Source organism: Eleutherodactylus coqui, chromosome 11 (genome assembly GCF_035609145.1).
Source record: "Eleutherodactylus coqui strain aEleCoq1 chromosome 11, aEleCoq1.hap1, whole genome shotgun sequence".
NCBI lineage: Eukaryota > Metazoa > Chordata > Amphibia > Anura > Eleutherodactylidae > Eleutherodactylus > Eleutherodactylus coqui.
In genome coordinates this window covers 11245941-11272133 of record NC_089847.1, presented here as the reverse complement: position 1 = coordinate 11272133, position 26193 = coordinate 11245941, and the positions used below count along the sequence as shown (strand labels likewise).

Sequence of the window (26193 nt, the reverse complement as noted above, 5' to 3'; positions counted from 1 at the left end):
TTCGGCAGATATTACGGATGCAACATGCCATTTATCTCGGGCTTAGGTGTAGTGATGCTGGTTAAACATCTTAACTGCTCTTTGATTGGGGATTGATAGGTTGCAAATTGCCCTGTAAATCTGGCCACGGGGTGATGAAAACACATCCATTGTCTTCAGCCTATTTACTCTGCACTTTGATTTGCTTGAAATAATTATTATGTTTTTATCAGTCAAAAAAAGTCACTGTTGTAATTTGCCGTCTTGCATACTTGCCCTTCCACAATACAAATGGAGCCGGGCAGAGTTTATCAGACTCCGAGCTGCAAGATGGCACAAATACAACTTCATAAGCAATGGCCAGTGTAGCAGAATGTAGCAGCGATGACCTTCTAGAGTCACGTAAAGATATGTATCAAGCATAATGTAACAGTTTTGGCACAACAGTGCGCTCTACACTTCTGCCTGGTCGGCCTATATCTCTTCACTTATAGCTGGAAGAACAGTAAGGAAGCACCGAAAAGCATGATTTAGGGTAGACCTTTAGCAGGAAGGCTTCACCATGAGTGGTGTAGTAATTATGGGGTCAGAGGTTGGAACCTCACCCAATCTCTCAAAAGATATGAAGGCATAAGTGACGATGGTCAAGGTAAAGTTTTGCTTTGAAGCAAAAGAAGTTCCAAGTTGTGTATTTGGTCAGGTTTCTGTTCTATCAAAGCTGAATCGCTGGTCACAATGTACCCACTGAATGGTCCTTAAACTGCTAGTTGGTATTGAGACGTAGAATATAAGGCTGTATAGAGTGTTTCCCTTTAGTGTCTAGAAGGCCACATTTATTGGGAAAACAAGTTAAACTTTGTTAAACACCAATTATGGCTTCCTCAGGAGAATGCTACCTCTGTAAATGGCTGCCTCCACAAATGTTATGTGTCTAGGGTGCTTAATGAAATGGACTGCTAGTATGATTAATCTTTATGTTCTCCACCCTGATTCTTCCCTCCTTGCATTTGACCTTTTGACTGAACTCAACCTTTTATTGACCTAGTGATTAGGTCTTTAGTGTCTAGTTCTATTGCCTGTCTTGTCTAGTTCTTTGTTGTGGTAATTAGTCTATACACAAATTATAACTATTACCTAAAGGCCATGGAGACCTCCAAATACTGATTGTAGTCATAGATAGTCTTCTGAAGGCATTCAAGTACAGAGAACAGTCATAGACAGTCTTTTGCATGTATACAAGAACCGATAGAAGACCTAGTCAGTCTACTGAATGCATCCATGTACCAAGGTCAACCATACGCAATCTTCTAGAGGCTTCCAAGTACCGTGAGTAGTAGAGATGAGCGAACGTGTCCGTTACGGACACATCCGCACCCGGACACCGGCTTTAGCGAACACTGCAGTGTTCGCGCGTAAGTGTCCGGGTGCCGCCGGGGGGCGGGGAGATGCGCGGCGGCGCGGGCGGCAGTAGCGGGGAACAGGGGGGAGCCCTCTCTCTCTCCCTCTCCCCCCCACTCCCCGCCGCACCCCCCCGCGCTGCCACGGCGGCCCCCGAACTTTTTCGCCCGAACACCGAGGTGTTCGCAAAGTTCGGTGTTCGGGCGAAAAAGGGGCGGGGCCGAACGTGTTCGCTCATCTCTAGTGAGTAGCCATGTACAATCTTCTAGTGGCATCCAGATATAAAGAGTAGCCATACACAATCTTTTGGAGACATGTAAGTATAAAGGGTAGCCATACACAATTTTCAGGAAATCTGCAAATACCAAAAGAGCCATAGACTTATGGAGTTATTGAAGTACCAAGGGTAGCCATACACAATCTTCTGGAGTCATCAAAGTACAGAGAACATCCTTAGATGCTCTTATGGTGGCATCAAGGACCAAGTGCAGCCATATACAATCTTCTGGAGTCATCAAAGTACAGAGAACATCCTTAGATGCTCTTATGGTGGCATCAAGGACCAAGTGCAGCCATACACAATCTTTTGGAGGCATCCAATTATCTAGTGTAGCTATACACATTCTTTTGGAGACCTTCAAATACTGAGAAGAGCCACAGTCTTCTGGAGGCATCAAGTCAGAAGGGTAGCCATATACAATCTTCTGGAGGCATCCAAATACCAAGGATAACATACACAATCTTTTAGAGATCTTCAAATACAAAAAAACATCCATTGAGAGTCTTCTGGAAGCATCCAAGCACCAGGATTAGCCATTCACAATCTTCTGGAAACTTCTAAGTACACAGAACAGCCATATATACTTTCCTGGAGGTATCCAAATAACGAAATGCAGCCATACACAGTTTTTTGCAGGTACAAAAGTGACGAGTGTAGACACAGATGTAGACTAGTCGTAGTCTTAGTCACCATAAATGCCTCATGAAGATGGGTACGGTTGTGTTACACTTGGGAAACCAAACCTGTGCCTTTAATCAAGCATTTACAGTTATTGAATGTGGTTCTTATTATCCCGCCGCCCACCCAATATGGCCCAATGCTCCTCATCATCATCATTAGGGGCCACAAAATTTGTCTATCTATGGCTATCTTAATAAGGGGGTCTGCTATAAACAAAGCCAGTTTGGGGTAATTACTGCTACATATCCTTTCGAAGCTCAGGAGAAAATCTGTTTCTAAAGTTCCTACCATAGAACAATGTTCTTGAGGACATCAACATACCTTGAGCCACCTGTGCTGAGGCAAATGTCCAGGTCCCCGCAACGATGTGCATACATTAGTGCTTTAATTTGTGTTTGAATTGAAGTAAAGTACACCCATGGTTAATCCAATCTGCGTCTTTTTAAGTGAATCTATAGCTGTGCTTCCTGCCCCATAATTACCTCGGTACGTATGCACGACATGAGTATAGGGTGTACTGTAAAATGTAAAATAATTACAGCTGATTTGAATCTTGCAAAATGTGATTGAAATTAAGATGAGTAAATGAAGTCACAGGCGCATCTCGTAATTTACATGTTGGAATAGAGAGAATATAAACTTAGTTGATCACTTAAGGACCTGTTTATCAGGCGCGCTCTATTAATGCATATGTTCGGATTTGGTTTTTAGAATGTGGAGCTTTGTGAAAGGTCTGAGAACCCAGCAGCTGTCTGGAAACGGAGTATATAATGTATATTATAATATATGACATGGTAAAGTGGTCTGTGGTAGAATCCATTAGTGTATGAGAGGGCTTAATATAGTAGAGTTATACTATCTAATAGCTTGTGTAAAATAAGGAGGTAATATATATTGGCTACCCCAAAGCTCTAGCAAAGCAATTGGTATCTCACATTTACTTGGACAACAACTATAATACTGCCCCCTATGTACAAGAATATCACTACTATAATACTGCTCCTATGTACAAGAATATAACTACTATAATACTGCCCCCTATGTACAAGAATATAACTACTATAATACTGCCCCTATGTAGAAGAGTACAACTACTATAATATTGCCCCCTATGTACATGAATATAACTACTATAATACTGCCCCCTATATACATGAATGCAACTACTATAATACTATCCCCTATGTACAAGAATATAACTACTATAATACTGCCCCATATGTACAAGAATATAACTACTATAATACTGCCCCCTATGTACAAGAATATAACTACTATAATACTGCCCCCAATGTACGAGAATATAACTACTATAATACTGCCCCCAATGTACAAGAATATAACTACTATAATACTGCCCCTATGTAAAAGAATATAACTACTATAATACTAGCCCCTATGTACAAGAATATAACTACTATAATACTGCCCCCTATGTACAAGAATATAACTACTATAATACTGCCCCCTACGTACATGAATGTAACTACTATAATACTGCCCCCTATGTACATAAATGTAACTACTATTGTACTGCCCCCTATGTACAAGAATATAACTACCATAATACTGCTCCCTATGTACAAGAATATAACTACTATAATACTGCTCCTATGTACAAGAATATAACTACTATAATACTGCCTCCTATGTACAAGAATATAATTACTATAATACTGCTCCTATGTACAAGAATATAACTACTATAATACTGCTCCTATGTACAAGAATATAACTACTATAATACTGCCTCCTATGTACAAGAATATAACTACTATAATACTGCCTCCTATGTACAAGAATATAACTACTATAATACTGCCCCCTCTGTACAAGAATATAACTACTATAATACTGCCCCTATGTACAAGAATATAAATACTATAATACTGCCTCCTATGTACAAGAATATAACTACTATAATACTGCTCCTATGTATAAGAATATAACTACTGTAATACTGCCCCCCTATGTACAAGAATATAACTACTATAATACTGCTTCTATGTACAAGAATATAACTACTATAATACTGCTCCTATGTACAAGAATATAACTACTATAATACTGCCTCCTATGTACAAGAATATAACTACTATAATACTGCCTCCTATGTACAAGAATATAACTACTATAATACTGCCTCCTATGTACAAGAATATAACTACTATAATACTGCCTCCTATGTACAAGAATATAACTACTATAATACTGCCTCCTATGTACAAGAATATAACTACTATAATACTGCCCCTATGTACAAGAATATAACTGCTATAATACTGCTCTTATGATAATTAGGTGTCACATGACATGTCATTGCCATTCTTTAACCTCGGTCTTACATCTAGTCCTCAGACTCAGAATATAAGTGTTATCTTCAGCCTTAGTGGAGCATCTTGTGGTGTCCAGCGGTGGTCGGGGATCTCTTCTCTGCCATCATATAACATATACATGAGAGTGCCATTTGTGTCACATCTCGCCACCACACAACATTGCCACTCTGACTTGGCTTAGCTGGTAATGCCAGCCTGTCTCTCACTTGTCTCTCTCTAATCCTTGCTCTTTTGTTCGGAGCGTGCAGTTGTGAAACATGCCAGGTGTTTCTAATAGTGACTCTGATTAGTCAATTATTGCTCCTGTTGTTTATCGCAGTCTCTCTGCAGGATGGAAGGCTCTGCATGGCATAGAAATAGGATGCAGACCACTTGCACAACGCTCTGCAGACTTGGAATATGCTTGGCTTGACAGCAAACTGAAAGCTCTCTGCCCACCTGGCTTGCTTCTGTATTAACCCTTTAACCCCCTTGCCAACCCGTCTGCTGGCATTCTGTCTGACCCACTGTCACTCAAAGAGCTGTCAGACATCTTCAACGACTTCCCACCCCGCCCAAGTCTTGTCAGTGATGGATTAATGTGTTAATGGCTTTTATTCTGTTAATTTCTGATGATTTGAGCTCATTTGTATGTACAGGGCACCACAAGACTGGCTCCTCTGACAACTTCTGTAATAAGCCATAGACCGAGGAACCTTCTCTTCTTGGGTCTTAATAGAGCAGGTGTCTCTCAGTAGACTCCTTCGCACATCTGCGGTGATGATCCTCCGAAGGTGTAGAGGACAGGTAGTTTCTTATGGTCCTTCAGAGAATTTCTTTTGGTTCACCATTTTGGAAGTCTTATTTACCTGCAAGTTCTTGAACCCATTGAAATCATTGTTTAAGACAATGTTTAGACACCACAAGTAGAAATCTCCAAGAGTTTTGTGGGTCTAAACCAAGAGTGCACGACATGAAGCCCACAGTGCTATTCAGTGTGGCCCCAATCATCTGGACCCAGAAATACCTATGTGTGGCTGCTCTCATGTAGTTTCCATATCAAGGTGAAGAGTAATGGCACATAGCAGGTCAACACGAACAGACAAGTACTAAGGGTGCACTGTGTAGCCAAGTCTGAGTCCCCTATATACTAGTAGAATAATGTATCTTGACCCATTTGGCACTGAAATGAGTATGAGTTAGAGGCATGTATACCACTTATGAAATGCTGGGCTGTTATCCCGACATCCATCATCTACAATGGAGAGAGCCACATGCATTGTCTGCTCCTCTCTAGTGCTGAGGTTTGGGGGTAGGTGACCCCCATTCTCCAAATAATTGGGAGTCCTGGAAGTGGAACTTACTTTGATTTATTACAGCATGTACTTAGGATATACTGTAAATGTATCGGAAGGGAATACTCTTCCAGCCCTTGGAAGTGGTTCAGTATCGCAATGAGGCCCTCACACTGTAAAAAGTTGTGCACCCTTGGTCTAAACTAGGGGTGTCCTTTCGGTTACTTCTGCCCTTGACATTGCTTCAAAGGCTATGTTCACGTTATTGGAAAAATCCAACGTGTATTTGCAGGAGAAACCACAGCAGAAATCCCAAGCTGAACCTTGGATTTGTGCTGTGGAGTTTCTTTAATATGGAGCTAATCTACATGTCGTTAGCCACTGTGGTTTCCATGTGGAATCCACCTCAATAAGACTTTGCTCACACGAAGTATCTTTCATATTGAGTCTGATGCATATTCCATCCCAACAAATGTTTGTAATTCATTTGCTCCTTCTTCGGCTGATCGTTGACCTGTTTACATGGCCTGATGTTTGAGCGAACGTTCGTGCCCAATAATTGAGCCATGTAAATGGGTACTTAGATACTAGTTGACTAATATAAGCTAAAAACCACCCTGTGAGGAGGAAGACTCTTATTGGCCTTGTAAATAGGCTGAAGAATGGGAACAAACATTCATCCACTGGATCGTCGGCACTGGCGATCAGCTGGCAAGCGAGAAGTCACTCCAGCTAAATGAGTTCTGATCGACTCTACAAATATATCCATTGGCGCTCCTTCTTGGCATAAAATGTGCCGGTGTAAAAGGACCTTAAGTTCCAATATTGATGTCAACAAGTGTCAAAGATGCACCCTAACAGGACGTGAGATCGCTTGGGCAGGGTATTACTGGTTACATCATCGGTTTGAGTTTACCTGTTGGACCTCCCGTCCCATCAAGTTTCCATTGTCTTTTCACGGCCAGCTTGGCACAGGCTGCCGAGATACTCAACAGAAAGTTGACGAAGCCATTAGACGTCAAGGGGATCCATCAGGAATTCAATAGGATCCAGCACACAACCAGTCAATGGGAACCGTCATGGTCCGGGAAGCCTTGCCGCTAGTGTGAACAGCACCATAGCCATTGTACTCGAATTTATCTACATTCACAAGTCTTGGCGGTATTAATTGTGTTTACTTCTCATAGGACATAATTTTTTTTTCAAGGGTTGTCCTGAAATAGCTTAAGCCCGTCGTTTGCTGAATAAAGTTTTGTTTAAGAGAAATGCGGGCAGGTAATGATAAAATCTCAATAATGAAGGATTGGTGAATGCAACAAGGCAGATGCATTGTGTGCGCTCTATGAATCCCTCTTTGTGCCTTTTTTTTTTTTGTAAGTACCATTTTGTTGCTGCTGCGGGAAGACAGCCAATATTAGCGAACACTTCTTCATCTGTGGGCAAAAATACAAATGGATTATGGATACTCCTGGTTCATTCTGCTCTGCGACTGCCGAACCCTCGTCCACAATGATTATATTTAGAATTCCCTATTATAGCCGTCATTGCATGTTTTCATCTCTCAATTATTACTAATAATATTTAGGCCGTGCAAACAATGGAAAATCCTAGGTAGAAAAAATAGGATTACCGGCTAAACCAAACAGTTAGAAAATGCAAATCCTGAACTGGAAATATCTTAGTATCACGTCCTGTAAATACTTGTATTACTTATGTTTAATGTGATTTATATCTTGTTAGTTTTTTTTTTTTTTGTGGAAACTGGTTCATTGTTATAGAATAAGTCCTCGGGTTTTCAACACAGTCTGAAGACTGTGCCGTTTTCAAGCCCTCCAGTTCATTATTAAGCCCCCCCACCCGAAGCCGAGTAGCTACTACTTATGTCCAAAATTCGATAACCCCTTTAGAAATGCACTTTTAGGGTATATTGATCTAAGAAAGAGTCACCACTTCCTGGGAACTCGCTCTATTAACAAAAGCTAAGAGTGCCATCGGGCACGGTCCTGGTAATGGAGGACCGTTGAGATGCTCAGTGGCTGGCAGGAGAGTTCATTAATCACATTGAGAGCCATATTATACACCAACATTGTAGTATCCTCTCTAAAAACTCCTTTAAACCACCACAACACACTTGGGCAGATGCCAGTCTAACTAGGTAAACAATGCTTTATACTCGCCAACCTGAGAATGAGGTATACACATGACCAACGGTGAGTTTGTTGACCAAGGGCCTCTGTATACTTGAGGCTGACCCTAAAGGAAGTCTCATCCTTATTAACAACTTCAAGAAAGGCAACCACCTTGCCGATTGCCTTGCATATGGCTGGATCTAGTAATTGGAGTGACTGGAAAGAAGGCCAACCGAATGCCAAATATGCCCAGGCTGATATCTTTATCTGCTCTGCAACTTTCGTTCTAGACCCTGTACCTCCTATAACTTTTCTGATGAGTCCAGGACCCTTTACTGAGTCTAGGAAAGCTGTAACTCAAAGTGATGTTTTGTACTAGTTCTATTAGGACAAGTTGAAGGTACCCATTTGGTATATTTACTGTGCCAATTGTAAATGCTGTAGGCTCTTATTTCATAAGACCTGGACCTCCTCTTTGAAGGGGTTGTATAGTTGTAAACTATTGGTGGTCTGTCTTCAGGATAGGCCATCAATAGTAAATCATTCGGGGTCTGCCACCTGGAATCCCCACTTATCATTTGTTTGTTGTGTTTTTGGACACTGAGCTGATTTCTGCAGGAAGCAGACAGCTCCGTTCTCACTGCAGTGACCAGGCTTGGTATTACTGGTAAAATTCCAATTCACTTAAATGGTAACACTGCCTGCAATATCAAGCCTGGCCACTACTGTGGGAAATCAGCACATAGGCCTAGTAAACAGCTGGCTGGCAAGTCTTGGGCAGAAGAACTCCACTGATCATCTATTGATGACCTATTATGAGGTTAAGCCATAAGTAGTTTAAAACTGAACAACCCCTTTAAGTTATCAGTTGTGTCAACTATGTCATTGAAGTCAAGCAAAAATTTCTAAAATAGGGATACAAATCTGGAATTCTTATATCCAGGGACTTGTGAATGTCTCGTTGACATGGTCATGTAGGAAGACATAAATTGAGTACTATATAGTGTACATTAATTATTTCTGTAAGATGGGCCAGCCCGTACTTCTGTTTTGCATTTGAATGGTCTTCCACAGTGTTGTTGACCTGGAGACCCTTTCAGCAGAGACACTCCGGTCCTGCCCCTCTACAATACTTGACTGATGGAGAACGCCAGTCTTCTGTGTCTCGTTTGCACATAGTTCCATTGGCATTAAAGAACGGCTAAGTGCAAGACAAACAGAAGCCACAAAGGGCAGCAAATGCCAACTGGTACTCATTTGAATTCCTTGATATATTCATTGATAGCTTCCATGGGATAGATGTGTAACAGTATCTGCAGCTTGGGCACATTGACACATGCTGCCCGTACTATGTGAAACCAATTACAACCCTTCTAAATTTGTGGTCGGTTCACATGTCCGCATCCCTTCTGAGTAGTAAACACTGGAAGTTTCACAGTTTGCTTCCAGACCAGCTGTGGCAGATGTAAGCATCGAGACCTTCTGAAAGCAGCAATTATAAAGGGTAGCACTGGTTCTTGATTGGGTTGCATAATGTAGTGATATATCAATTAACCTGAGAGGCTGGGAATGCTTTGCATGTAGAGAATATCAATAGTGAGGTTGTACAATTGACCAGCCTCCATAACGCAAGCTGTGGGTTCCCATTCCAAACAATAGCATTGATTAAGCTACTTGGCCCTCAATGCAAGTCCATTACTGGGAGCGATGGATGTGCTTCCTTCTGCGCGCAGATTTTACATGGGGAAAATTGATGCAGGAGAACAATGCATTCTCAATAAAGAGCTAAGCAAATGCCAATGGAAAGTCTCCTGGCACCTTGTTATTCGAAAGCGTTTGCAGCTTCTATATCTCGGTGATAATTTCAACTAGTTAGTCAATAAGTGAAACCAGACATGAAAATTTCATATGTTGCTGGTTTAGTATCTGGTATGTTACATGGTGTCGATTACCCTTATTTTTCCTATGTTGGGTTGGAAAGACCATAGAGATGCATCCACGACTCAAGGTTCAAGCTGAATGTATCTGTGTCCTTACAGATAGGTAACGCTATAAGCCTCTACAGATTTTAGAGGAAAGGGAACCTCTAACAAGATTTAAAATGGGGCCTCGTCATGGTGATACCTGGTCCCACAAGTCTTCTAACCATCATGCCGTACCCAAGCAGTAGCAAGGAAGATCAACCAGCCCTCATGCAGTTCCCAACTTCCTTCTGTTGCCTTGATTGCAAAGGGTGGGGGTGAATCTTGCAAAGCTTCACACAGCCCCTAGAATAGGAGGATTGATCTCAGATGAGCCTCTCTTCTATGTACACCACCAAAGTAGAAGCTTCAGATGATGGTATGGAATTCATGTCTTCATCCCTATCATTTAAGCTTCTTCGGTGTGATGGGAAACTATAGGGTGTGAGTAGAACGTCTGTGAGGGGCAATCAGCATCTGTATACTGGAATCTTACAGTCAAAAATGGCCATATAAGTAGATCATGCATGGAACAAAAACACACAAGGGAATTGTTCCTCTTAAAGCTGGCCCGGGCCGACCAAAGTTTGCCCATTTAACATCCAAGGATCTGGTAGTAGAGCGGTAAAGAGGTAATGAACACTTTTAACTGTTGGAACTAGTTACAGATGTTCCTACATTTGCTGTCCAAGATCTTCTATGACCCATCTCTTTATAGGGCTCTAATGGTAAGTAGAGGTCATGGTGACTGTTGGTGACAATGAGAGGTTTATTTTTGCTCAAAGTCTAAGCCAGTATGATGGGATTCTCCACTTTGGACAATCCCTACTTGTTAGAAGGTTCCCCTTTACAATGAGTTGATCATAAAGTATCGCCTTAACGGGGCCCAAAACGATTAGCTGTAATCTGTTCAGAAACCTGGCAGTTAGTATTACATTTTTCTGCAGTGCCGCCACAGGACAGATGAAGTATTGCATAGTGCTCATTCACATCAATGGCATGTCAATGCAAGGATCAGTTCACATCAATGTTGGAGGTTCTGTTTGGAACCTCCATTGCTAAATTCCGCTAACATACTGGATCAGATAGTGCTGTATACAGCGCTACTTCGCCCTGTAAGATGCCGTATGGACGGACAGAAACCGAACGAACCACATTATAGTCATTGGGGTCCATCCACTGCTGTTTGTTTCCATCATAAGACAGAGTCGTTCGGCCAGTGGGTGCCATTTATTATGGGAGCAGGAGAATAGAGCCCTATAGCGCTGATGTGAATGAGTCCTAATACAGGACAGAATGGGTCCTCCGGGATGAGAGATGATTTTTGTAACCACTCTTTCTAAGATAAGGACACTGAATAGGGGACTCTTCCCCCATTAACTCTGAATGCCCTAATAGAATACGCGCCAATGAGACAGCACTTTCCAAACCGTTAACATCTACTACTTATCTACAAGAGCACGCTTCCGGACTCTTGACTTGAATTAGGGTCCAATCACACCAGCATATGCGGGTATCATTTGTGTAAATACGCTGCGTATATACATGACCAAAGATCACATTTGCCTATTTCTGAGCATGCCAATGCAGTACGTATTTGCGCACTCGAAAAAGTACGCTGAAGGACCCATTGATTTTCTGTGCAAATACGCAAGGAATATGCAGGTTTTCTGTGGATTTGCTCCGGCCTATTCATTTCAATGCCCTATTGCGGTGTGTAAAGGTAAAATCCCCCGATGCAAGCACCGAGTCATGACCGACTCCTAGGGTAATGTCACATTGTGAGGTTTTCTTGGGTGGTTTGCCATTGCCTTCCACCAGTCATCTTTTACCCCCAGCAAGCTGGGTACTCATTTTACTGACCTCGGAAGGCTGAGTCAACCTTGAGTCGGCTACCTCAACCAAGCGGGAATTGAACCAGCAACCTTCAGGTCATGAGCGAGAGCTTAGAACTGCATTTCTGCTACGTGGCAAACTAGGACATTCGGCTTATTTTTTCACGTGATTGAATACATATCATGTGAAAAAATATGCCCATGTGAACGAACCCATTGAAATCAATGCCCTCTATTCAGTGCACCCTTCGCGTGCAATTAATAAGCGTGAAGGAGGTACACCCGTGTAAACGAGCTTTTAGACCTACATTCCAATAATCTGGAAAAATACCTAAGCACCTATATAGCAGCCTATGGGGCGCATGGAATCTCCCGAATACCAGAAACCAATGGTTGTTAATGATACCAACTTTTTTTTTATTTACTGCCTCTTTAAATCCAAAAGCAAATTAATAGTGACAGGTCCATAAAAAAAGACAAACACATTTGTGCAGATTGTTAATAATATTTTAGCAATTAGTCTAGCCTTCTTTTTTTTTCCCTTTGCTTGGCAAGGGTTAATACGGAATACTGAATCTCTAACAAAAGCGATTTTGCCTTATTATGCTGAAAACTTTTTTTTTTTTCTTAACTGTCACTGAAGCGCTACTAATTATTACCCCAGTGTAAATGAGGTCACTTCCTATTAAGAGAACAAAATGGTTAGGCTCGCCTTGCCAATTCATACCATCTATTTTTCACACATCCTCAGCCTCTCTGAATTTTTTTTTTTCCTTTTTAATTTTGATAAAATCCATTCATTTATATTAGCGCAAAGTCTAAACCCCCGGCTCTGTAATAGTTGGGCATTATATTCCAGATGAGCGTTTTGTAATGTGTGGGCTGTTTGAACACCATGTGTTAGCTATAGAACAATTAGCCAGCTGAATGCATCTTTAAAACAATCAGATACTTTTTATTTTACTGGAGAGAAGGAAGGGAAAAAAAAACTGAAAAACTAAAAAAAAAAAAAAAAAAGCGAAAAAAAAAAATATAGCAAATGTGCCGTTAAAATGTATATCAGATGAGCGTGCGGCACGTTCTGCGGAAGGCTATCTCCAGCTCAAGGACGAATATGTGCCATATTTTTACCCTTTTATAGAAAAAAATTTTTGTAATTTTTTTTTTATTCCGTCATAAAAAAAAAAAAAGATTTAAGGAATATTGTAGCAAACAAAGGGTAATTGTTTTAGCCCAGATGTTGCTTATGCACAACAAGCAGGTTACAACGTTCCCACAGTGCTGATGAGCCCAATCAGTGAAATGATTAAAAATTGATTTTGTCCCTGTAATTACAGTATGTAAACTACTTAGCTTGGATTGCAAAGGAAGTGATTTTCTAATTACGTATATACTCTGGTGTCTAATGATTGGTTTTTTGAAGTAATGAAGAGAGAGCCCTAACGACTCCTTGGTGCTCTGTTGTTTAAGAAAGACCATCTTTAGAGTAAGCAGACAACAGACAAAGAGTTTTGCAATTGAATTTTCAACACTGTTAATGTGCACAAGGATTGGCTTATTAAAGATACAGTAACGCAGTCCTGATGGCTACCGCCCCCCCATGCTGGGCCTTTTTTTTCCTTACCTGGCGGGCAAAAAAAGAGATTTTTTTTGTATACAGTATGTAGCACCAATCAGCAACCTACAAGCACAGTAGCCATTAATAGCATTGCTGAGATAAGAGGCACAGAATACCTCATGTCTTAGTAACCTATTACATTCTATTCAATGGTATGTCATGTTGGCAGTGGAGGAAGGCCATGTAAACTACAGTAGCGAGAACAAAAAACTCCATGTAGATGTTACCCTTAAACCCAGGGCCCCAGCACTGCAAGGCAACAAACTAGCGCAGAACATATAAAGTGCATGCAGATGTTCAGATTTGAACCCAGGACCCCAGCACTGCAAGGCAGTAAACTAGTGCTGAATATACAAACTCCATGTAGATGTTATCCTTAGTGGGATTTGAACCCAGGACTACAGCACTGCAAGGTAGTAAACTAGTGCAGAATATACAAACTCCATGTAGATGTTATCCTTAGTGGGATTTGAACCCAGGACCACAGCACTGCAAGGCAGTAAACTAGTGCAGAATATACAAACTCCATGTAGATGTTATCCTTAGTTGGATTTGAACCCAGGACCACAGCCCTGCAAGGCAGTAAACTAGTGCAGAATATACAAACTCCATGTAGATGTTATCCTTAGTGGGATTTGAACCCAGGACTCCAGCACTGCAAGGCAGTAAACTAGTGCAGAATATACAAACTCCATGTAGATGTTATCCTTAGTTGGATTTGAACCCAGGACCACAGCCCTGCAAGGCAGTAAACTAGTGCAGAATATACAAACTCCATGTAGATGTTATCCTTAGTGGGATTTGAACCCAGGACTCCAGCACTGCAAGGCAGTAAACTAGTGCGGAATATACAAACTCCATGTAGATGTTATCCTTTGTGGGATTTGAACCCAGGACCCCAGCACTGCAAGGCAGTAAACTAGTGCAGAATATACAAACTCCATGTAGATGTTATCCTTTGTGGGATTTGAACCCAGGACCACAGCCCTGCAAGGCAGTAAACTAGTGCAGAATATACAAACTCCATGTAGATGTTACCCTTGAACCCAGGACCACAGCACTGCAAGGCAACCAACTAGTGTAGAACATACAAACTCCATGTAGTTGTTATCCTTAGTCGGATTTGAACCCAGGACCCCAGAACTGCAAGGCAACAAACTAGGGGAGAACATGCAAACTCCATGCAGATGTTACTCTTGGTTAGATTTTTAACCCAGGACCCAAGCACTGCAAAGCAACAGTGTTAACCCTTATACCACGCTGCTGTCTCAACCTACCCCATGTTGGTGTATTTCTGTTGTGAAAGATTTAATATATCCAAAAAGTTGCATACAGGCATTGTAATGGATGAAAAACTGGAGAATACCTCACTAATATAGGACAACTTTGGGTATCCTATAGAAGCCCTATCACTGATGGGTGCAGTAGATACCCCTAAAGCCTATTGGAGGCGCCAATATGCTATATTAAAAACCTGAAAGGGAGCAATTGCCTTCTTATGTGGCAAGCAATTTTATGCGCTCAGATCCTGGGCGCAGTAGAAAGGACCAGCATCACTAAGTCGGCCTGTGTAGAAATTAGGGCCCTGTGGGCTGGAAAGGTCCATAGAGAAAGGAGGACATATGCCATATATTAGTCAGGCTGATGGTAGACTTTGCGGAGGTCACTGTAACCCTGTTGTCTAAGAGTTTGCATACATCCAGTGCCGGTCCTGATTATAAATGTCACTTAGTGGGTGCAGTTGGACCCACTATTAGGTCAGGGTTCCCTTTCAGGAAGGCGATGCAGATGGTATAGAAGACCACACCAGTGCAGATAAGCATTCAAACACCATAAGATTGGATCCTATAGACACGTTCTTAGAGGTCTATTGGCTCTACTGTATACTGTACATTCATCATTGCCTCCATTTAAACTTGAACCCCATCGGTTTGTGTTGAGTCACCCTCAGCCCAATTAATTAACGGATATAAAACATTTAATTAATTCAGCCCAGATTAATTTGGGAGATTTCCAAAGTGAATCGGGCAAAAATCACAACTGGGAGCTGTCAAGTTCACGAGAGACATTTACAGTATTTCATCGGCTCGAGACATTCCCTCAAGATGACTTCGTTACGAGGACACTCAAGGCCGATGACAACTGGATTAACGCATTAACTGGATGGTGAAAGTTTACCCAGGTCATCCAATGGTGCCTCCAGAACCTGAGCAGCCTCTCCAAATGCCTTGTAGTATATGTTTCTGGTGAACATTGCCGCTAGTCTGGTGTTGAGACTATTTTTGACCAATGCCTGGTTAGCTTTAATTCCAGACTAATGTTTTCTGGATGTCAAAATTGTTACTGTGCTAATCTGTTATTTTGTGTTTGATTGCTCAAATTAATTACTAGGCATACCTTATAACGCTAGGGCATCTACAGCCATATTCAACTACTGACCCTTGGAAGGTGGGACTGAAATTTTTGTCAAGACCTGCAAACTGATATGCCAAGTAATTGAATGCATCAATAGTGGCCCCTCTCTCCTTGTCCTGTCCTTAGACTCTGCAGACAGAAGAACCCACTTGGCGTATTCAAACTGGCCAGGAGGGCTCCAGCTTATTAAGCAAATTTCACAATAGTGCTTGAAGGGCCAAGAATGTGTATACAGTGACCCTTGGGGGTTGGGGATCGAGAAAAAGAGACTTGTCGGTCAGCTTCTTGACTCTCGAATGTCACATATTCTTGGTTATGAAATCAAACAGTAGTAGTAAAGCTGTACATACATAGCCATAGTCCTCCGTACACAACATAAAGAGCAATGGAATGTCTTTCTGGGATTCTTCAAACTGGTACAGGTTGGTATACCTTTTTTAATGCACTGCATAGAAAAGTGTGTTCAACTATACTTTCCTATGCAAAGGCATCTCACAAGAGAAATACATTGCGTGGTATACATTTTTTTATGGACACCTATGAGCAATGCATGCCTATGAAGCATATGGGGCCTCTTTTAGTCCTAATGACATTAGAAACTCTCCGTGGCATACTTTCTGTTACCATCTGATACGCTTCAGCTGGCATTTCCCTACATTCATCTTGTAAATGTCTGGCAAGTTCTCTCAAAGATGTTCACATTTTCTGAACCAGCATTCCAGTTCATCCAAAAGATGTTCAGTAGGTTCAGGTCGGGACTCTGCGCAGCCAGTCCAATCGTGGAACATCCATATCCTCAAACCAACGTAAAACAGTGTTGGATGTGTGACAAGGTGCGTCGTCTTGTTGTAAGTATGGCCGACCATTCCCAGAGTATTACCACATTGTCGGCAACACATTATTGTCTAGAATGTCAGGGTCACCTTCGTGGTCATGGTTCTGGATATTACAAACAATGATCTAAGACCATGCCATGTAAAGTATCCCCAGACCATAACGGAACCTCTGTCACACATAACGGTTGGCAGGCGGTGTTTCCCAGAATCCTCCACACCCACGTATGTCCATCTGATATGATTTATCACTCCATAGAATGTTCTTTGCACCCTTGTAGACGGGCCGATGCATAGTGCTTTGTGATGGACGGCTTGTGTACAGCGGCATAACCCGTATGTCCAGCAGCTTACAGTCCCTGGCAAAAACTATAGTTGACTCCTCCAAAGGTCTCCATCTTATTTAGCATGGTTTATGACATGTGACATGCTAAAAATGACCTATTCTATTGATAGGGGTGTGAATATACTTTTGGTAGAATACTGTATGTCAGGAAATCCTGCTGTAGTACAACCCCAGTTCCAAAGAAATTGGGACGCTGTGTGAAATGTAAATAAATGTTAAGGAAAAAAAGAATGCACTGATTAGGAAATCTCATCTAACCATGTTATTGACAATAGAACATATCGGAGGGGGGGGGGGAGACATTGTTCCATTTTATTTAACTTAACTAATTTAGAAATTGATGGCAGCAACACATCTCACAAAAGTTGGGACAAGTAAGTAGTACTAATGAAACACAGCTGGAGGGTCAATTTTCTACTAAGTCACATGACTGTGTATGAAAAGAACATGTTAAAGAGGCCGAGTCTCTCAAGCAAAGATGGTCAGAGGTCACCAATCTGGGAAAAACTGCATCATATGGACTCAAAAGTAAGAGGGATCATCCACAGTTCAAAAGCCGGCATCTCTGATGGTATGAGGATGCATTACTGCCTATGGTAGTGGTTCTCAACCTTTTCAACTTGCTGCACACCTTGTCAAAAAAAATTTATTTTGCGGCACCCTGCAAAAAAAACCAAAAAACATATATATATATTCTATGTTCTGTTGTGAATAATATATGGTTAGATGAGATTTCTAAATCACTGCATACCGTGCTTTTCTTTACATTTATTTACAGTTTACACAACGTCCCAACTTTTTGGGAATTGGGGTTGCTGATTTTTGACAGAAGGCTTGAAGGATCATCAACAACCCCACAGATTTGTCATTCAGACAACTTTGAAAGCTTGACTGCCACTTTTGATTTTGGAAACTGGGTGACCACTATTGCCTGGTCTAGATTATTGTCTGGGAGGACCATGTATATAGGACTCTTCAAGTTAGTACTTGAGCAGTGGAGAATAGAAACTTCTAGTGGGGGCCATATAAGAAAATAAGGGAGATGGAATGAAACCTCCACAGTGCCACCTATTGGAAGGCTCTGTGGAGGTTTCACTCCATCTCCCTTATTTGCATATTACCCTGAGGAGTGTGCATGGCCATTTGAGTCTCCTCACTCACCGCCTAGGTGCTCTCCCTAAGGAGAAAAGATAGCATTTCTGACCCCAGGCTATATAAGATGCGTGGAGAATAGAAACTACTAGTGGGGGCCATATAAGATACCACTAGGAGGCCACATCTAGGTCATTTGTTATGTCAACCAGATGCTTCTAAGTATTTGGACTTTTCAGAGTGGTGTCTCCTCTATCCTCGGCAGTTAGGTATAAGTAACTGCAGAATATCAGCTTAGGGTGGCATAAAATACACCACATTGGTAACAGGATACGAGTCCTTGACATTCCATAAAAAACTTACACTTAGCCGTGGTTTTATTCCAAGGCCAAGTTGAACTAGTAGTGAGTGATCTGAGACCCATAACCAAAGTAGCATGCTGTCATAATTAGGGGATTGAGTTATTTAACATGGTACTTTAAGAATCTGCAAATTAGCATGACTGGGCATGAAGTGCCCATCTGGGTATTTCTTAGCAAGTGATCAGATGAGACAAAAGGCAGAAGTGTCTCTCGCAGCCCAGAGAAGATTTGTCCCTGCACCAAACCATTAACCGGCAATTCTGAACCGGTCCCCTACCGGAGCGCATCCTGCAAGGCATCATGGGATTTTTGTGTGCATTTTTTTTTTATATTATGCATCGGGACAAGAATTCTTATAATTGTGTCAATTGGCTGCGGCCGCCACAAGACCTGCATATTTCTTGATCAATAGAAGTGGATTTTTTTTCTTTTTTTTAATGGATCCAATTGTACAATCTAGTGAATTCCTCACATCATTGTCCACACGGATGAGGATTAATAACCTCCTCATTGCTGTGAAATTACAGGCTTCATCATAATTTAGTGAACACTGTACATAATTTGCAGAAGGCTGGGGTCTATTTAGGTCTATTTAGTTTTGCATAATCAGACAGCGGAGAAGGGTTCACAGTCTTTGTAGCCGGTGATTGCTATAGTGTTTCACTCTTGATTTTGGGTTAGAAAATGGATTCTCTCTATCGTTAGCACGGAGGCTTGTAATTACAATGGCTCCCAGGCGTTGGAGTCACAACCTGTGCCGCCCGTAGCATGATGGTTGTCATAATTTGTGCAGAATATTTGCACATAGTTCATTAATCTGCCGTCATCTCTTTAATATTTCCCCCAGTTCTTATGCAGATGTCCAGAAAAATGAATCAAAATGATGAGTAATACAGATGGATGGATATTTATAGATATGATTGGGTTATAAGAGATAGACAGACTGACGATGGATGAATGGGTACTGGATAGAGAGATACTAGAGGTAGAGGTATTAGATACCAGATAGATAGATGGGTGCCAGATCAAAGGATGGGCGATAGAAAGGTGGATGGATAGATATGAGAAAGGATATGATTGATAGATAGGGGATATGAGATAGATAGATAGATAGATATGAGATAGATAGATATGAGATAGATAGATATGAGATAGATAGATATGAGATAGATAGATAGATAGTTGGGTGCCAGATAAAAGGATAGGCAATAGACAGATGGATGGATAGATATGAGAAAGAATATGATAGATATGAGATAGATGGATGGATAGATATGAGATAGATGGATAGATGGATGGATGGATAGATATGAGATAGATGGATAGATGGATGGATGGATGGATAGATATGAGATAGATGGATGGATGGATGGATGGATAGATATGAGATAGATGGATAGATGGATGGATGGATAGATATGAGATAGATGGATAGATGGATGGATGGATAGATATGAGATAGATGGATAGATGGATGGATAGATATGAGATAGATAGATAGGAGATAATCTAATATCTCTCTCTTATCTTCCTTTTACACTCTCCTAGTATTTTTTCCCTGTCTGTCTCTCATATCTCTCTCTCTTATATCTGTTTATCCATTTATTTCACATGTTTCCTATGTCTCCACCCTTCCATCTCTCTCTGTCTCCTCTGTGTTCTCCCTACCTGTGTCCTGTCTCCGGATCCCTCCAACTCGTACAAAGTGTAGAAATTTCATAAATCATTTCCATATTCCTCCTGCCACATTAATGAGGATATGAGAATATGAGACAGATGGGCAGGTAGATGAATGGGTACTGAATGGATGGATGGATAGATATAAGAAAGACAGATATTGGATGGATGGATATGACATGCAAATATATATCAATCACCTATTGAGCATGGATTATGAGATAAAAATAGATATATATCAGCTACTGTAGATATTACATAGATATGAGATGGATAGATAGATTTGATATTTGACAGATGATTACACAGATGGGTAGATAGGTGAATATACTGTAAATATGAGGATGGTTTATGATGGAGAACTATATAGATAGGAAGTAAATAGATATAAAGATACATAGATCATGGACTGATATAAAGATGGATGGACATATTACATATGTGTCTTAGAAGTTTAGATCTTTGGATCTGCGGATATTCCGCCCCTGCTGATGATTGACTAATTGTTGAAGACCTGAATAATCCTTGGTATATAAATAGCAATATCCAGCAGATACAGAAGATGCTGAGAAACGATGGATCTTTTATGAATGTTTTATAAGTCAATTAAAATAGCTTCAAGAGCTAGTTACATCTAATGAAGAATAGAATATCCGTCCTGACCACACCAGACGGGGCCAGAGGAGAAGAACTGGAGGTCACCCGGAGCCGCGGCTGATGGGCCTTTATGTCTTATTTAGTAGCGAGTCAGACCAGCATGTACCTCTGTAGAAAATGTTCACTTAGGTGTCTGGTGCTTCTTAAGACGTTGATCCGCCGTGCTTGAGGAGCAGGGTTCATCGCTCATGTGTTGTTGCAGCTATGAGATGGATCAAATAGGAGAGATTGTTCTAGAACAAGATTGTAATCTGGGCTTTAGTCTATGACTGATGACACAGGTGAGACTCTTTAGAGACCGCATACCTGGCAGTGACGTCCAAGGCTCATTACTGTGGTGCCTCCTAATTCATGTCATTGACAGAAAAAAATTCGTCCGCTTATCCATTTCCCTTCCCATTTTACCTTTGGCTGTGAGGACCAATGTGAATAGATATTTTCTTTGCACTGTGCAATGTATTGACAATATAAATGTACTATAGTTGCAAGAAAAAGTAAGTGAACCCTTTGGCGTCTCCTGGATTTCTGCACTGATGATTAATAAATGTGGTCTGATTGTTATCAAAGCCACATTTAAAGACAAACACAATGTCACTAATGACACAGAGACAGTTGTGGCATACATGTATTTTATTGAGTACGTTGAGAAACATCCACGATGCCGGGAAAAAAGTAAGTGAACCCATGAAGTTCATAACTTCCAGATCGTTTTTAGGAGGAATCACCTCAACCATAGATTTCATGGAGTTGTAAAAAAGATTTACACAAAGTCAAGAGGAAGTTTGGACCACTCCATCTTGCAAATGTGTTTCAGTTCATCAATATTTCTGAGATGCCTTGTGTACACAACCTTCTTCACATCATGCCACTGCATCTCCATGGGGTTAGGGCCAGGTCTCTGACTTGACCATTCTAAATCTTCTTTTCCACCACTCTTGAGATAATTTACTTGTGCACTTTGGGTCATTGTCTTGTTGTACCACCCAGCATCACTTCAGCTTGAGGTCCTGGACTGCTACTGTAAAATGTTCTGATCCACCTTAGGCTACCGGTTACCATGGGAGGTGGTGAGTTCTTCTTCAATGGAAGTGTTCAAACAAAGGCTGGACAAATATCTGTCTGAGATGATTTAGTGAATCCTGCACTGAGCAGGGGGTTAGACCCGATGACCCTGGAGGTCCCTTCCAACCCTACCAGTCTAGGATTCTATGACCTTAGAATTCACTGTTCCCTCAATGATCACAAGACGTTCAGACCCTGAGGAGCGAAAGAGTCACAAACCATGTTGCCCCCTCCACCATTCTTCATAGTTGGAATGAGGGTTTGGTGTCTGTGTGCAGTGTTATATAGCATTGTGCATATGTGCTAAAAAGTGGATGGATGTGCTCATCCATCCATGGAACCTTTTACCAGAAGTATTCAGGTGGTCTCCCAGAAAATGTAAGATGGGTCATGATGGTTTTTTGGACACCAGTGTTTTCTTTTGTGTTGTCCTTCCACAAACACCATTCTCTAATAGTGGACACATGAACAAAGGGTTCTGCAGTTTGTAGGGTCTTCTAAAGGTCTTTTGTTGTTCCTCTTGGGTTCATTCTCACCTCTTTCAGGATTGCTTCTTGTGCTTCTGGAATTCTCTTAACAGGATACCTGTTCCTTGGGAGAGTGGAGCAGTTCTGAATTTCCCCCATTTGCAGTTATATATATCTATGGACTGATATACATCTAGGTCTTTAGCATTTGTAGCCTCTTCCAGCTTTGTTCTTCTGTATAACATATCTTCTGAAATTTGCTTACATCGAGGCACGGTTCACACTAACCAGTCCTTCTTGAGAAGAACAGGTGTGTCAATAACTAGACTTTGTGTGCCTTTATTTCATGGGCAAAGCACATGTGACACACTGCTAATCTCATCCCCTTATTAGAAACACCTTTTACCAATTAGCTTTTGCAGAAGTAATTAACACTAGAGTTCAGTTACTCTTTCTCCTTGTACTGTGGGCGATTACTCAATGTGCTCAATAACAGACCTGAACGGTACAACGATTTGTGTGCTATTAGTTACACCGTGTTTGTGTATAATTGTGACTTAGATACAATCAGACCACATTGTATTTGTCATCAATCCAGAAATCCAGGGAATTCCAACGGGTTCACTTGTTTTTCTTGCAACTGTAGGCAAATAGATGTGAGATGGATACCTACTGTAGGATAGCTATGAAACTGTTGTATCACATACTGTATAGCATTCATGCTAGGCGCATTATATACAACGGCTGTACCTTATAATAACCCTCGTCTCCTCTTCTTTTACAGAAGGGGCTCCAGTCCTGTATATACCTCCATCAAACACTCAACTGACCTCCAAGTGCAAGACCTACAGGTGGGTCCCCCGTGTCTGTGCGGGATACTGTCACATATCTACATGTGTGCCATCATCTGTTCTTCCTGCTCTTCCAGCGCATCTTTCGGTTATATCATTATATTTTTAGGTCCCGTTTTTATATTTTCCATACCCCCCCCCCCCCTTCAGTCTGAATGATCTTAGGATGGGTGTGTACATTTTTGCAACCATAATACTTTTCTTGCTTCACTGCATCTAAAATGAAGAGACTTTAAAAGTACATTAAAAGTTGTATTAAAATGAACTTTTATCTCCTCTCCAAACAAGACATGATAAAAGACTGATCAGTGGGGGGCTAACCGCTGAGACCCCCACTGATCCCAAGAACACGGGTCCTGTATTCCCCTGTCCTCCTCACTGTGGACTTATGTAGTGAGAAGATTTAACTCCCCATCAGTCAAGTTAAAATTGGAAAAACTCTCCCAAAAATGTAAAATTTTTGTTGTAAATTTTGAATTTATGTGTCATATTTAGCGCAGAACTGAGTTGCCTTAAGAAGTGCATTTTTAACCCCTTCGTGACACAACTAATTTTAGCCTTAAGGGGGTTGTCTACCCTCTACTGCTTTTTACAGTTTTTATTTATTTTGTTACAGAAAAGGAAATCCTACCATTTTTTAATATACATGTATTTAAAATTCTGCCCATATCTCTTTCTTATACCAGTGGAGCGGCCCCTATCTGCACAGTAGAATGGTATAGCCCATGGACAGGTCTGTCCGTAGTAATGGCTGTCAGTCTTGTGACCCCTCGTGTTTAGCTCACACTGATCAGGTATGTAATAGGTGAAAAGTAGATCACTGAGCAGCAGAACTCACAGTATCACTACCTGCAGCGTCACCATGTCTGTCCTCGGAGAAGCAGCTCTTATATTCTTCTCCTCTTTTTGGTGTTTTTCTCTTTCAGTTGACTTTATTTACAACAACATGACAACATCATCTGGAGGCAGTTGTGTTTTTTGAGCAGTTAACTTTATTAACAGCTGTTAAATAAAACACATATATACACACTGGTATGACACCTTGTAGTTTGCAGGACGAGTCTAGTTAGTATAGTAACTAATTTCAGATACATATAACGTATTGAATAACTGTTATTAATTTTTTTTGCTGTGGAGCAGTGGAAAAAAGCTATTTTATCATTGTTTTTTGGGGTTTATTTTTCTGGCGTTCGCCGTGTGGTATAAATATTATGTTACCTTTCTGCTAGCGGTCGTTATGATTATGACAACACCACATTTTTTGTTATGCTTTATTTCTTTTGCGTAATAGAAACACTTCAGCAATGACTGCAGCATCCGCAGGGTTAAACAGTGTAGAGAAGTGATTAGATGAACAAGTCTTTATCGTGTCGATTCTCTTCTGGAAAAAAAGACCCCACATGTGACAGTCAGAGAGCAAATATGCTCACTGGTTGATGAGGGGAGTAACATGAAGAAAAGTCCATGTCAACCCTCCCCTGGGACAAGGAGATATGCAGAAGAATCGCAGATCTCCTCTGCTGCTGCTGGTCTTCCCTCTCCCTTCCCCTCTCTTCTGCACACACTGACTGAAACCTGACAGCTGTAAATTCTGTATTCCCGACCCCACTTCAAACGGCTGTATCTCTGGTTCTAGCAACGCTATCAACATGCTTTAAAATGGCACAAAGCATTTTGATGGCACTGATAGAACCAGAGCTACGCATAAATGGCCATTACTCCATTCAATCTGACATCACTGCAGGTGGGAGAACGACCCTACAATGAAGAGAACAGGAGGACATGGGTCCCCTGTTCTTTGGATTTTTCATTTTAGATACATTGGTACAAGAAAAAAATTATTGCAAAAGTTTACATACCTCATAAGCAAATAAAATGATTATTTTTAAGCCTCTGTCCCCCAACTTTGTGACATTGTGGGGATCGATGTCAATGATAATGTCTTGTTTCCTACATATTCAGTCTCTCATCAGTGGCTCTCCAGCTGATGCAAAGCGACAACTTCCAGGATGCCATGACCACTGCAGGCTATTGGGGCATGCTGGGAGTTGTGGTCTCTAATCAGCTTTAACGGGTTGTAAATCATTGATGGCCGATCCTCAGGATAGTACATGAATAGTAGATTGTCAAGGGTCCCCAGCCCAGGACCACATCGGATCAGCTGATCTCTTGGTCGGTGTGCTAATGCTGAGCTTATTTATGCAGGAAGCAGAAAGCTCCGTTCTCACTGCGGTGGCCAGGAGCGGTCCTGTAAGAATTCGTTTAGGGCACAAGCGCACCGCCCTGGCAAACTGCTTATTGGTGATGGTCCCAGGTGGCAGACCCCGGGTGATCTACTATTGATGGTCTATCCTAACCCCTTTAACTCATTTTTGTTTTGCATATGTGTGGATAAATGTATTAAGAGTCCTTTAATCCAGAACCAATAGGTCACAGATTATTGGATGTAATAGAAAAGTGGCTGTTTTCGCCATGTTGATAAGTTCCTGTCATTTTCCTGTATATTGTCACATTTCTGGTTTATTCTGTGTTTCCAGCAATGTTCCTATACTGTAACACTGATTTATATTCTAGTACTAGAGCTCACTGCTTTGCAAAGTACAGAGTTATTGGCGTGATGATATAAGGGCATGGTTGAAAAGCACAGCCATTAGATACTTGGGAAAACCAATGATATAATATGGAGGTTGCGATAATTCGGTGCACATTTTCATATTTATTGCCTGTTCTAAATGGCAGATCCTGGAAGGTGAGATCCCAATCCTCTAGTTATGTCAACCTTGCGTATAAATCATCCGAATGAGAGACTGCTGCATGAAACGAATCCCTTTCTGCTCCCTTTCCCTTTGATTTAAAGGGAATGTGTCATCAGAAATGATCTCATGTTTAAATTAAGTTCTTAAATTAAATATATTTTTTAAGAATTACTGGTGATTTTTT

The 26193-nt window shown here is 41.2% G+C and overlaps 1 protein-coding gene across 4 annotated transcripts in view; it reads left to right on the top strand.

The window, feature by feature from the left end:
- Nucleotides 1-26193, top strand: part of ZNF536 (zinc finger protein 536) — a 558339-nt gene that overhangs the window by 80767 nt on the left and 451379 nt on the right. For all 4 annotated transcript variants that reach the window (XM_066584153.1, XM_066584152.1, XM_066584155.1 and 1 more), the window contains exon 2: nt 23187-23253. The gene's annotated coding sequence lies outside the window, so the exon portion shown is untranslated. The remainder of the gene's footprint in view (nt 1-23186; nt 23254-26193) is intronic.